Source organism: Loxodonta africana, unplaced genomic scaffold, assembly GCF_030014295.1.
Source record: "Loxodonta africana isolate mLoxAfr1 unplaced genomic scaffold, mLoxAfr1.hap2 scaffold_31, whole genome shotgun sequence".
NCBI classification, from domain to species: domain Eukaryota; kingdom Metazoa; phylum Chordata; class Mammalia; order Proboscidea; family Elephantidae; genus Loxodonta; species Loxodonta africana.
Window position 1 is genome coordinate 69201 of NW_026975029.1, and position 11442 is coordinate 80642.

General features: G+C 43.1%; 1 long non-coding RNA gene across 1 annotated transcript; it reads left to right on the plus strand.

Moving 5' to 3' along the window:
- Positions 1 to 34: 34 nt before the first annotated feature.
- Positions 35 to 8649, plus strand: LOC135229469 (uncharacterized). The gene is made up of 2 exons (XR_010320166.1): positions 35 to 5343; positions 8412 to 8649. It is a non-coding gene; the product is annotated as an uncharacterized LOC135229469 (long non-coding RNA).
- Positions 8650 to 11442: the final 2793 nt, after the last annotated feature.

Consider the following 11442-nt stretch of genomic DNA (forward strand, 5'->3'; position numbering starts at 1 on the left):
CCCGACAGATTCTTTCCGAGTGTTCCGGCGCAGGTGCTGCGCGCCTGCGCGAACGAGTCAGGACGTCCGCTCCCCTGGCGGACGCAGGCGTAACGACGACGTAATGACGTAACTGTACAGGACGGCGGGGCCGCGGTGGCTGCCAGGACATGTAGTCTTAAGCAAGAAACCGGCCAGCTCCAGCAGAATCCGGGAGCAGCGACAGTGACCGAAACCGAACCTGAGGTCCTCAAGCAGACGTACCCCTGCAGCGCCTCTTCTGGGAGTGTGGATTTCACCCTGCTGTGTTCTGAGTCGACCTATCTCGCTGTACTCAAGTGACTCCCCAGAGGTTCTAGAAACCTCCCCACACACAACGTCAGATTGAGTCTTAATGTGATGCCTTTAGGGAAATGTAGTCCGAGGCCAGAAACGCTGCGGCAGACTGGGAGGCAGGGTCCAGATTTCTCTCAGAGCTCTGGCCTGTACGCAGTGACCGCGAGAGCTGGGTTGCTAAGCAGCTCGAAGGGGTCAGACTGTGTGTGTTTGTGTTTCCCAGTGCCCTCTGCCGTGGTGGAGGTGAGGAAGGGAGGACGGTGGTGTGTGTTCAGGCTGTGCTTGAGCCTGTGAGAGGGAATAAGTGGATAAGTGTGATCCATTTCGGATTGTGTTTGGTGGTATGGGAAACGAGGTGAAACTGTGCACCAGAGATTTGTTAATAAGCACAATTAAACCCATGCACACCTTGCCTTAAATTCAGGTGGAATATACTCAAGGTCATAGTTTGGTTCTCAGGGACTTGCTCTGATTTTCTTCAGTTTCAGCTTGAACTTGCAAATGAGCAATTGATGGTCTGTTCCACAGTTGGCCCCTGGCCTTGTTCTGACTGATGATATTGAGCTTTTCCATTGTCTCTTTCCACAGGTGTAGTCAATTTGATTTCTGTGTGTTCCATCTGGCAAGGTCCATGTGTATAGCCACCGTTTATGTTGCTGAAAGAAGGTATTTCCAATGAAGAAGTCAATGGTCTTGAGAAATTCTATCATTCAGTCTCCAGCATTGTTTCTGTCACCAAGGCCGTATTTTCCAAATACTGATCCTTCTTCTTAGTTTACAACTTTCGCATTCCAATCGCCAGTAATTATCAATTCATCTTGATTGCATGTTCGATCAATTTCAGACTGCAGTAGCTGATAAAAAATCTTCTATTTCTTCATCTTTGGCCCTAGTGGTTGGTGTGTAAATTAGAATAATAGTCATATTAACTGGTCTTCCTTGTAGGCATATGGATATTATCCTATCACTGACAGCGTTGTACTTCAGGATAGATCTTGAAACATTCTTTTTGAGGATGAATGCAACACCATTCCTCTTCAAGTTGTCATTCCCCGCATAGTAGGCTATGTGATTGTCCAATTCAAAACAGCCAATACCAGTACATTTCAGCTCACTAATGCCTAGAATATTGATGTTTATGCATTGCATTCCATTTTTGACGATTTCCAATTTTCCTAGATTCATACTTTGTACATTCCAGGTTCCAATTATTAATGGATGTTTGCAGCTGTTGTTTCTCATTTTGAGTCCCGCCACATCAGCGAATGAAGGTCCTGAAAGCTTTACTCCATCCACATCATTAAGGTCGACTCTACTTAGAGGAGGCAGCTCTTCCTCAGTCATCTTTTGAGTGCCTTCCAACCTGGGGGGCTCATCTTCCAGCACTATATCGGACAATGTTCCGCTGCTATTCATAAGGTTTTCACTGGCAGAATTTAGCGCATGCTAAAACACTGTGTCTATGGGGAGACTGGGAACACTACATGCATGCTTAGGAAAAAACGGATGCTCATCAAACACCTAAGAAGAACCTATCCTTTGGCCTCAGACTGACCCTGAAGCACAGATCAAAGTTGCAAAGACAGGTTTTTTTTTGTATGTTTGTATTTTTTTTCTTTTCTTCTATTTTTTCTCTTCTTTTTGTTGTCTCTTCTGTTATGTCCATTTTCCTTTTTTGTCTTTGTTTAGTGCAAGGAAATATCTTTTGAAATACCAGTGTGAACAGGCTGGGGAACAGAGTCCTCAGGTCCATGCACATAGACACCAGTCATTTAAAAAATATGTAGGATGGTTCCTGAAAAAGTAGAACATAGAACTACCATATGACCCAGCAATCCTAGATATATACCCAAAATATTTGAAAGCAGGAATGCCAAGGGAAACCTGTACACCAATGATCATTGCAGCACTTTTCACGGTAGCCAGAAGGTGGAAACAACTGAAATGTCCGACAACAGGTGAATGGATAAACAAAATGTGGTATATAAACATAATGGTACATGCCTTGGTCATCTACTGCTACCATAACAGAAATACCATAAGTGGGTGGCTTTAACAAAGAGAAATTTATTTCCTCACAATAAAGTTGGCTAAAAGTCCAAATTCAAGACAACAGCTCCAGGAGAGGCTTTCAGTCTCTGTCGGCTCTGGAAGAAGGTCCTTGCCCTCAATCTTCCCCTGGTCGAAGAGCTTCTCAGGTGCAGGGACCCCGGGTCCAGTGGACACGCTGTGCTCCTGGTGCTACTTTCTTGGTGGTATGAGGTCCCCAACTCTCTCCTTGTTTCCCTTTATCTCTTGAGAGAGAGAAAGTGGTACAGGCTGCACCAAAGGGAAACTCCCTTTATCTTGGATCGGGGGGTGACCTGAGTGAGGGTGGTGTTATCCAACCCTAACCCTTTTAACATAAAATTACAATCATAAATGGAGGACAACCACTCAATACTGGGAAGCATGGCCTAACCAACTTGATACACACATTTTTCGGGGGACATAATTCAATCCATGACAGTATACTACTCAGCCATAAAGAGAAATGAAGTCCTGATGCATGCTACGATATTATGTTGAGTGAAATAAGTCAGTTCCAAAGGATAAATACTGTATGGTGATGAATCTGTGAAACATTTCATAACACGGAGGAACCTGGAAGGCATTATGCTGAGTGAAATTAGTTGCAAAAGGACAAATATTATATAAGACCACTATTATAAGATCTCGAGAAATAGTTTAAACTGAGAAGAACACATTCTTTTGTGGTTACAAGAGGGGGCAAGGAGGAAAGATGGGAGGAGGTATTTACCAATTAGATAGCAGATACCTACTTTAGGTGAAGGGAAGGACAGCACTCAATACAGAGGAGGTCAGCACAACTGGACTAAACCAAAAGCAAAGAGGTTTTCTGAATAAACTGAATGCTTCCAAGGTCGGCGAAGCAGGGGCAGGGGTTTGGAGACCATGGTTTCAGGGGACATCTAAGTCAATTGGAAAAACAAAATCTATTAAGAAAACCTCCTGCATCCCACTTTGAAGAGTGGCGTCTGGGGGTCTTAAAGGCTAGCAAGCGGCCATCTAAGATGCATCAATCAGTTTCAACGCACCTGGATGAAAGGAGAATAAACAACACCAAGGACACAAGGTGATTATGAGCCCGAGACAGAAAGGGCTACATGAACCAGAGACTACATCATCCTGAGACCAGAAGAACTAGATGGTGCCCAGCCACAACTGATAACTACCCTGACAGGGAACACAACAGAGAACCCCTGAGGGCGCAGGGAAACAGTGGGGTGCAGACCCCAAAACCTTGTAAAAAGACCAGACTTAATTGACTGAGACTAGAAAGGCCCCGGCAGTCATGGTCCCCTAACCTTCTGTTGGCCCAGGACAGGAACCATATGTGAAGCCAACTGATCAGACATGGATTGGACTGCACGATGGGTTGGAGACAGATGCTGCTGAGGAGTGAGCTACTTACATCCGGTGGACACTTGAGACTGTGTTGGTATCTCCTGTCTGGAGGGGAGATGGGAGGGTACAGAGGGTTAGAGGCTGGCAATATGGTCATGAAAAGAGAGACCAGGACTTCAGTCTAGTTATAGGCCTAGAAGCAACAATGAGTGTTGGGAATGTGTCTGGAGAACATTCAGCAATGTCTTGTAAGACATCTGCCTTAAGGGATGATGCCCCAGGCAGTGACTCAGACATCACCCTAGTGGACGACTGAGACAAAGGCTCTTCAGACACAACTGGGTTAATCTCAGCAGATGGGGTCTGAGGGGCTAACAGTTTTCCTGGGGAGGGTGGTTTAGCAGCCAAACATGGAGTAATCCCTTCAGGCGGGAGCTGCTATTTGGTGATGGCCTTGCTATTCCTCAATGAAACTCATTTTCTTTCACTCCTAATAGAGTGTGGGATTTTGTTCTTCAACAACACAAACAAACAGAAAACATGACCAGAGCCTTTGCAGCAGCAAATTAGCTAGGAGAAGATTATAATGTAATGCTTTCAAGTTCTGATTTAAAGTAGAATTCTAACCCAGGCAAAATGTGAGGGCAATCAAGGCATTTCCAGACAAGTAAGTAAGAACTTAAACATCTACTTGCAAGGCATGCACCTTGAGGAAACTGTTGGAGAAAGGAAATCGGCACAAAGGACTGATGAGAAAAAAAAAAAAAAAAGACTGTTTAGGAATAGAAAATAAAAACAGACATCTGATCTGTCTGTAAAGAGACTAAAGTAACTCTAAGCGCTCAATGTAGTCTTTCACCTTAGGTTTGGCGTTGGCTGTCTAGCAGCTCCAGGTAAGCTTTCCCCCAGGTTCTACCTTCCTTCCCTAGGAATCAACCCATCACCATGAAGGAAATGAGTTGCTTTGCGGATCAGGCTAAAGAATGTGAAGACTTAAGGCAAACTTTTGGTATCAGCCTCCTCAGGTTTCTGACATGCCCAGCAAAGTGAGAGATCATTGAAACTCCTTGTTTCCATTCTCATCTGGAGAGCTAACATTCTGAGCAACGTGATTGTTAACCAACCAGTCTTGAGAATATCCGTCCTGTGGCTGCTTTGTAACCAAGGTGAAACCCCCTTGATCTCCTGTCTTTCAATTGTGTCTTGTAGCCAGTCAATCGACTCACGTAAGCAATAATGACAACGATTGTGCTTTACTTGTCGCGCCTTTGACTGACCTTCGTCACTGTGAACCAACAAGAAAAACTGTAATTTTATTCTCCCCCTTCAGCACTCTGATTACTCCTGATTTGCCTTCTTCCCCTGAGATTCCGGAACGTCAGCCTGAGACTTTGCGATCTCCCACTGCCACGTCTCCGCTGCAATAAATCTCTTTCGATATTACCTTAAGGGAGCTGGAAAGTCTTTTCTCTCCAACATTTTGGCGTAGTTAATCGGCAGGGTTTTTGAAGTTACCCTTCCCCCGGAGACCCGAAGACCTGAAACACGGGACTCTGGCACCCAGGGCCCCTCTGTGTGCCCCTCCCTGCAGCTTTTTCGGACCCTTCTGGCTGTCTGGGGGTAAGTGCTCCCGAAAAGCAAACTGTGCATTTCCCCGTGGCTCTGTTGAGAATCTAGCCCCGAACTATTTCGGTGCAGCTTTTGCGGAGATTAACCGAAGTCGTTTCTCTGCTCCCGGTTTTTCTTTTTCTCCTTCGCGGTGGAATCGGCCTGTAAGCTTGTTGGAACTTCGCGTTCCACCTTTACTGTCCTCGGAAGCCTGTTAAAACGTTGGGTTTCCAACTGCGTTCCCAGACTGCCACCTAGTGGCTTCATCTTGTGAAGTGTGGTCCTGATCATCTTTCTTTCTTTTCTCTTGGCTAATTATCCTTTGAACAGCTGTTTGCTGTGGCGTTTTGGGGTCTCGGATCTGGAAGAGCGCAGGGCAAAGCCCCTGATGCGCTTTTGGCAAACCCTGAAAGTGTTACATTTTAAGTGTGTCCTTTGAACTTTCTGTCTTTTGTTTCCGGATTCCAGTCACAGTTTGAACCCTTTGGAGCTTGACGAGTCTGCCATCTAGTGGACGAAAATTATCATTCTTCGCAGGAACCTTTTTTCCTTTTGTTTTTCTAAGGCTCCATTTTGGCTTAGATCACCTGGTTGCCACTTGGTAGTGCTTCCTAAGATAGGGAACAGCGCTTCTAAAGACCATAAAGCATTCCCTTCTGGGACTCCCGTTTGATATACGGTCAGGAATTATGGCGCCAATTCAGTTCAGTACCCTCAAAGACGGCCTGCACTTATCAAGGAAAATAGTACTGATCAATGCCTATGTTATGGCAGTTCTGAACTCACTAAGTTAACTTTTCTGTGCAGCAAATTAAAAAAAAAAAAAAAAGACCCAAACCTAGTGTCCTCGAGTCAGACTCATAGCGACCGCATAGGATAGAGTAGAACTTCCCCATAGCTTCCAAAGAACACCTGGCGGATTCGAACTGCTGACCTTTCGGTTAGCAGCAGGAGCACTGAACCACTAGGCCACCAAGTTTTCCAAGAGAATAAAACCAATAAAAGCTCCCAGATTAATCGGACCCAACGGAAGGCCTATTTTAATTGTCTTTTGGAAGCTTTCAAATGGCAAAATGACAGCAAATTTCCTTCATTATGAGATGTTGTATCTAGACAAGCAGAACTGATTAAGGAATCGCAAAGACACTGCCTCAGCAGAACTTCCTTATCATGGAAAAGAGGAAGGGGTTCAAGAGGAAAGGACCAAACCTCCAGTTGAAACCAGCCCCATAGCTGAGATGCCTTTTAAGGTGAAATACCCCAAAACTGGAGGTGGACAGCCTGAGGTTACTGGTGCCTCCTGGTCTAAGGCCAAACTTCACACCATTCTTAGAGTTCCCCAGCCTGTGTGAAGATCCTCAGAAATTTAAGGAAGAATTTAAAATTCTGGCAGAAACTTATGAGTCTGGTCCAGGTGATCTATATAACTTGTTACACATGTTGCTAGGACCTGGGGGTGCTCAAAGGTGGTAGGAAGAAGCTAACCGGAAAGAACCTGAGAAATCATTGTCCATCCAACCAAACGTCTCAGGTACTGATTTGGTAACTCAGACTATACCTCTTACAACAAAATTAACCAAATGTTTTACAAAGATTTTTTCCTATAAGATTGTTTGGGCTAAAGTTCAAGCTTGCAAGCAGGAACAGGGTGAGAATGTTTATCACTACAGACATCGCTTGACCAGACTTTTTATGGAGAATTCAGGGTTGAACCTAGAAGAAGAGGAAAACAGGGTAACTTTTAACACCATTTTTGCAGAAGGATTACAGCTAACTCAGGGTGTAGTCCTTTACAAAAATGGTTTTAGTTAGCTGACTTAGTTAAATGACATCAGTTAAATTTAGAGAATGCGAAAACTTCCCTATACACCACCGTAGCCTACAATTAGCCAAAACCTTAGAACAGAAACTGAGCTGAAAACAAAGGCTCGACAAAATAAATCTATGTCTTTCCAATTACAACAAGTAGAGTTTCCCGGACGCAATCAGAGATTGAAACTTCAATTTAGGAACAGGTCCAGGGCTCCTGGGTCTGGAGTTCCTGGGGTCCACTATTTTTGTAAGAAGTCTGTACATTTTAAGAAGAACTGTCTTAAATTAAAAAGTCAGTCTGCTGGTATAGGATAGGCACAAAGACCAGTGGAATAGAATTCAGAGTTCAGAAATAAACCCATACACCTATAGCCAGTTGATTTCTGACAAGGGTGCTAAGTCCATTCAAAGGGGAATGAATAGCCTCTTCAATAAACGGTGCTGGGACAACAGGATCCCATATGCCAAAGAATGAAGCTGGACCCCTACCTCACACCATATATGAAAATTAACTCAAAATGATTACAGAATTTAAAGAGACATTTCTCCCAAAAGAAATAAAACTCTTAGAAGAAAACAGAGTTAAAACTTCAAAACCTTTTTTTGACAATGAATTCTCTGATACGAAGCCAAAAGCGTGAGCATCAACAACAAAAAATAAACTGGACTTCATCAAGTGAAGTTTTTTGTTTTTTTGTACGTCGAAGGATTTTATCAAGAAAGTGAAGAGATAACCTACAGAATTGAAGAAAAAAAAATGCAAACCAAATATCTGATAGGGGATTCATATCTAAAATATATAAAGAACTCCTACAAATCACCAAAAAAAAAAAAAAAAAAGAGATGAACAACATGTTATGGGTTCAATTGTGTCCCCCCAAAATGTGTGTCAACTTGGTTAGGCCGTGGTTACCGGTATTGTGTGATTGTCCACCATTTTATCAGCCTTGTGATCTTCATATGTGTTGTAAATCTGACCTCTACGATGTTCATTGGAAACCCTGGTGGTGTAGTGGTTAAGAGTTGCGACTGCTAACAAAAAGGTTGGCAGTTCTAATCCACTAGGTGCTCCTCGGAATCCATATGGGGCAGTTCTACTCTCTCCTATAGGGTTGCTATGAGTTGAAATCTACTCAAGGGCAAGGTTTTTTTTTTTTTTTTCCAATGATGTTAATGTGGAAGGGTTAGAGGTAGTTATGTTAATGAGGTAGGACTCAACCTACAAGATTAGATTGTATTTTGAGTGAATCTGTTTTGATATATAACAGGGAGAAGGGAGCAGAGAGACTGGAGGACTTCATTACCACCAAGCAGAAGAGCCAGGAGCATTTGCTTTGAACCAGGGGCCCCTGCACTGAGAAGCTGCTAGATCTGGGGAAGACTGATGACAAGGACCTTCTCCCAGAGCCAACAGAGAGAGAAAGACTTTCCTAGGAGCTGACGCCCTGAATTCAGACTTCTAGTCTCCTAGACTGTGAGAGAATAAATTACTCTTTGTAAAAGCCATCCACGTGTGGTATTTCTGTTGTAACAACACTAGATGACTCAAATAAAACATGGGTAAAGAACTTGAATAGACATTGCTCCCAAGAAAAATATACAAATGTCCAATAACCACATGAAAGTATGCTCAATATCTTTTGTCATTGTTGCTGTTGTTGTTAGGTGCCCGTGAGTCAGTCAGTTCCAACTCATAGTGACCCTACGAACAACAAAAGAAAACACTGCCTGGTCCTATACCATCCTCACAACCACTGTTATGCTTGGGCCCATTGTTGCAGCCACTCTGACAATCCATCTCATTGAGGGTCTTCTTTCTTGCTAATCCTCTACTTTAGCAAGCATGATGTCCTTTTCCAGGGACTGATCCCTCCTGATAACATGTCCAAAGTAAATGAGACTTAGTCTTGCCATCTTAGCCTCCAAGACGCATTCTGGTTGTACTTCTTCCAAGACAGATTTCTTTGTCCTTTTGGCAGTCCATGGTTTATTCGATACTGTTTGCCAAAAGCATAATTGAAAAGTATCAATTCTTCTTTGATCTTCCTTATTAATTGTCCAGCTTTCACATGCATATGAGAAGATTGAAACACAATGGCTTGGGTCACACACACCATAGTCTTCAAGGCAATGTCTTTGCTTTTCAACACTTAAAGAGTGTTCTAAGTTTTTTTTTTTTTTTTGCATCAGATTTGCCCAGTGCAATCCGACATTTGATTTCTTGACTGCTACTTCCATGGGTGTTGATTGTGAATCCATGTGAAGCGAAATCCTTGACAATTTCAATCTTTTTTTTTTTTTTATCATGATGTTGCTTATTGGTCCATTTGTGAGGATTTTTGTTGTATGTTGAGGTGTGATCAATCCATACTGAAGGCTGTGGTCTTTGGTCTTCATCAGTAAGTGCTTCAAGTACTCTTCACTTTCAGCAAGCAAGGTTGTATCATCGGCATAACACAGGTTGTTAGTGAATCTTTCTCTAATACTGATGCCCCGTGTTTGTTCATATACCCCAGATTCTCAGATTATTTGCTCAGCATACATATTGAACAGGTCAGTCGAAAGGATACAACCCTGACGCACACCTTTACTGACTTTAAACCACACAGCATCCCTTTGTTCTGTTCGAATGACTGCCAGTTGCTGTGTGTACAAGTTCTTCATGAGCACAATCGACTGTGCCAGAATTTCGCATCTTCGCAAAGTTATCCATAATTTTTTATCACCCACACAGTCGAATGCCTTTGCATAGTCAATAAAACAGAGGTAAACATCTTTCCGGTATTCTCTGCTTTCAGCCAGGATCCATCTGACATCAGCAATGATATCCCTGGTTTCACGTCCTCTTCTGAATCCAGCTTAAATTTCTGGTAGTTCTCTGTGCATATACTGCTACAGCTGATCTTCAGCAAAAATGTACTTGGGTGTGATATTAATGATACCGTTCGATAATTTCTGCATTCTGTTGGATCACCTTTCTTGGGAATAGGCATAAAGATGGTCGGCCAGGCAGCTGTCTTCCAAATTTCTTGGCATAGACAAGCGAGCACTTCCAGCACTGAATCTGTTTGTTGAAGCATCCCAGTTGATATTCTGTCCATTCCTGGAGCCTTGTTTTTTGCCAGAGCCTTCAGTGCAGCTTGGACTCTCTCTCGGCTCTGGAGGAAGGTCCTTCTCCTCAATCTTCCCATGGACTGGGAGCTTCTTAGCACAGGAAGCCCGGATCCAAAGCACCGTTTCTGCTCCCAGTGCTTCTTTCTTGGTGGCATGAGGTCCCCATTCTCTGCTGGCTTCCCTTTCTTTTTATCTCTTGTAAAAAAGAGAAAAAAGGATAAAAGGTGGTGCAGGCCAACTCCAGAGAAACTTCCTTTACACTGGATCACGGATATGACCTTAGTAAGGGTGTTATAATCCCACCCTAATCCTCTTTACCATAAAATTACAATCACAAAGTAGAGGATAACCACAAAATACTGGGAATCATGGCCTAACCACGTTGACGCATCTTTTGGGTGGACACATTCAATCCATGACATTCTGCCCAATGGTCTCCAAAAATTCATGTCCTTGCTACATGTAAGACACATTCACCCTATCACATCACATCACAGCAAAAGCCCTAAATCAACTCCAAGTCCAAAATCCACAAATTCTTCTTTACCTGTGAAATCTAGAATACAAGTTTGTTTGCTTCCAAAGTACAATGGCAAACCAGGCACAAACTAGATATTTCCATTACAAATGGGAGAAATTGCAGGGAAAGTAGTGATGACAGGAGTAAAGAAAGTCTATAGAATATATTCCATTAGCCCTCAAGGCTGGAAAATAATCCTCTGTTCTCTGAGAGGATTCACACAATGGCCCTGCCCTCCAGACTCCAGGTATTGGTCGCATTCTCTGGATTCTGAGTCGAGGCCCCTGGGCCCTGGGCTTTAGCTCCGACTTTCAGGCCCAGGCAATAAGACTTACCAAAATAAAATTAAAAACATACATAAATGGATGGAAAAGGTATAATATGCAAACACCAAACAAAAGAATGTTCGACTTGCTTTGCTCATACCAAATAACATAGGTTTCAGAGTAAAAGTATATTAGCATAAACAGACGGAGAATAAAAACAATAAAAGGGTTAATTCACCTAGAAAATATAATAACCCTATGGCAGCGGATTTTTTTTTTCTTTTCTTGGTTTAAAAGTCTATGTCTCTATTACGAGAGATTCAAAATACAATGAAAAAAAAAAAAACTAATGGGAGGAGGAGCCAAGATGGCGGACTCGACAGACACATCCTTGGCGCC